Below are 3,735 nucleotides of genomic sequence, written 5' to 3' on the forward strand. Positions count from 1 at the left end.
TTCAGTTGGTGGGCAGTTGACCACGGACCACAGGGTCAGTGGTTTGATCCCCGCTCCCGGCTACATGTTGAAGTGTCCTTGGGCAAGACACTGAACCCCAGGTTGCCCCGGTGGGTCAGGTGAGCACCTTGCATGGCAGCCACTGCCATCGGTGTGTGTGTGTGTGTGTGTGTGTGTGTGTGTGTGTGTGTGTGTGTGTGTGAATGGGAATCAACATTGTAAAGCGCTTTGGATAAAAGTGCTATATAAGCAACTTTTTACCATTTAGCACTTAACACTGTAGGAGATCAGTATTTACCATTGTCTCATTCTGATTGTTGGAGAAGACAGACCTGGGTTACGGGTCTGTGGAACTTGGTCCTCGTCTTGATACGAGGCTGATGGACTAGAGCACGTTCATCCTTTTTTTGTGTGGATGATTTTGACAATCACCCAGGAGCTTCAAGGTAACTCATCAACAATCAACACAATGTCCCCAGGAACAAAACTGCCATTTGCATTTGTCCATTTTTGACGCCTTTGGACCTCATGCAGATATTCTTCAGCCCAACGTTAAAAGAGATCTGCCATGTACTGGACTTGTCTCCATCTATGGCAGGCGTAAAGATCATCTTTCTGGAAAACTCCCAGAGGTAACAATGGTTGAATTTTTAAGAGAAGAAGGTGGAGACACACAACATGGTGATCCACGTCTGGTGACACAAAGCTCAAAGGACAACTTGTAGAGTGGGGCTGGAATGAGTCAATTAGTGAGTTACCAAAACCCTGGAGATGAATCCCTCCATCACCCTGCTCCCACATGATCTAAAAGAAATGCAACACTACTAGACTGGAAAGATGAGCAGTTGTAATTAGATTCTTGGTTGTTTCAGGATATGTTAAAAAAACAGGTTAAATTCGTCAAACAGATCAGAACCACCCTCCAGGTGCCAGCACCGGGCGAAAAACCTGACCCCTCAAACCTGGTCTTACCCCCAGACATGGGACGGTCTCAACCCAGACAAAATGTGGGCTGTAGGCTGATTCAGACACACTGTGATATGATCACATGAAGGAGTTTTTCGGTTCCTGTTGCTAAGGACCTAGGACAGAAAACATCTCTGCATTTACTCTCACTTACTGGTTCAAATCTGATTTTTGAGGTTGTCATATCATGTCTTCTGACTATGCGTTGTGTCTACTTCGGGGCCTCTGACGCAGACACAGACCTACTGCAGCTCCCAGACCTTCAGGTAAACTCACTTCTGTATCTGTATCTGACTATTCAGCTTAGTGTAGATTACTGTGTAAGATCACCAACTTTCTGTCACTTAATGGATGAACTTTTGTTTTCCTTGGGTCAGTTCCACTTAGTCATTTACTAATAAAAACATGGTCCAAACACCAGGGTCAAACCTCTGACTGTGGGGGTTAAAAGGATTTTGATTCACAGATGATTTGTAAAGCACTTTTCCTCACTGGCTCTCGCTTGTTCATGTTAAGGAAGATGTGAATGCTCATTAAAAACAAAACAAAACAAAAAACATCTGTGGAAACAATCTTACTTGTATCCGGTGGTCCAACAATTATCCACTTCTTGCTTGTAGTCCGTTCTATCAGCTCTAATAGCTGCACCTTGTAGCTCCTATAGCTGCGTTTGTACAACAACTAGTTAAACATAGTTAAAAGGCAGTAATAGAACATCATTAATGACATCATCAGTACACGTTCATAAGCGTCTTAATCTAACCAACCTCACAATACACAACAAACAAAAACAGAGGAGACCCTGGTTGGTTCAATCCCCCTCATAATTTTCTTTCTTAGGCCGTTACTTTAAGAGGGTGAGGGTATGCTTTCAAAAGTAAAGGAACTGGGCAAATGAAACAATAATGTGAAGCTATTTCTGTAGAAAGCCTCGTGGTAAAACACAACTGCTGAATCAGTCAGTGACGTGCAGCACGAAATAATTATGTCTCATCAACATTAGCTGCGAGCTCAGCTCTTTCATCAACAGTGGCTCAGAGATTTCCGATTATCATTGGCTTTCGGCTTGTCCCTTCAGGGTTCGCCGCACCGCACATTGATTTGGGATGAGGCCAGATGCTCTTCCTGCCATGTTATCTGTGCTCGGGACCAGCAGCAACGTCGCCCGTGATTGCTGGAAAGGGCCACACCATGTGAGGTGGGATTTGATTCTGCTGCATCCCAACCTGATGCTCTATCCATTGATCCACCGAGCCACCAGGCCCCCAGATCCGGAAATGCAGATCAAACTGTGTGAATTAGGTGAAGCCGTGTTTGATATTATAGACATTCAGTCCCTGAGGGGTCGTGATCTGCTTCTTCTTCTTTTTGTGTAATAAATACATAACAACCAATGAGGGACTAATGTGCAGTAAGACTGTGTGATGACACTTCATGAATCCACATGAATCCCAGGTGGACTGAGGCTGCCCCCACTTTTAAATTGGGCTGATCAAAGTATCATGAAGGGAACCAGCAGACAGGAAGCTGCCCTTCCCGAGGGCAGCCCCACCCACCCCTGTGCGGCCTGATTCCTCCACCCTGCTTATGAACAGAGTCAGTGAGAGCTTCCCTTGTAAACTTCCACGAACCCAGTGGAGGAACCCCCTGCTGGAGCTAAGTAAACTGTTACTATGTTGGTGCTTTGTCATAGGAATGTTACCTTCCATTGAAGCTTATGTTTTCCTCCATATCACACAAACTCCAAAAAAAAAAAAAATAAAATGGAAATTGTGTTTTGGCAGATACATGCTTCTGAGCTCCACCACCCCCTTCTTCAGAACCACAACGGTTTCCACTTTGAACAGACTGAACTCTCAGGTCAATATCACCTAACCAGATGTTCCCGGTTCCCAGGTGATGATACAATACTAACATGTTGCAAAGATACAGTTTATTTAGAGTTTATACAGTTTATCTTTAACTGAACATTTAAAAATAAATAAGTGTAATTATGAAAAATCTTGTGACCAAGAGCAAAGAAAAGTGGAATAAATTAAATTATATATTTGCAGTAAAACAGTTTCTTCTTTTCTAATCCATTATGTGTTTACATTGTGTATCACAGCTGTTTCTATTTATTATGTAATATTATAAAATCCTGCCCTTTAGCGTGAAGCTGTTGTAGAACAATCACTCTACCAATATCTCAAAGTTCATTACTGGAATTGTGTAGTAAATATTAGTTTCAATACTCTATTCATATTTTAAAACTTTAGTGTTTGTTGTTGTAATGCTTTTGCCTTTGGGTTTGATAAAGTACTACAACCTACCTACATGTCAATGAGCAGCCACAGTAAATGGTAAATGTTCTGCACTTATATAGCACTTTTCTACCTATTGGCCGTCAAAGCACTTTACACTGCTTCTTATTCACCCATTCACACTCACAATCACACACACACACACACACACACTCATACACCAATGGTGGAGCTGCTATGCAGCTGGCCAACACTCATTGGGAGCAACTAAGTTGGGGTTCAGTGTCTTGCTGAAGGACACTTTGACATGTGACTGGATGAGGTGGGGATTGAACCAACAACTGTGAGATTGGTGGACGACCGCTCTACCTTCCTGCAAATGTGGCGCAGGAAGACGTACAGTCATACTCAGGCTAATACACGGGATTTTGATACTTTAGAGAAATATGCTGATGAGGTAAATGTAAATGCAGTATTTTGAAACGATGGTATTGGTACTTTTACTAGTATAGACGTACAGCAGAGT

Source organism: Channa argus, chromosome 9, assembly GCF_033026475.1.
Source record: "Channa argus isolate prfri chromosome 9, Channa argus male v1.0, whole genome shotgun sequence".
Taxonomy (NCBI): Eukaryota; Metazoa; Chordata; class Actinopteri; order Anabantiformes; family Channidae; genus Channa; species Channa argus.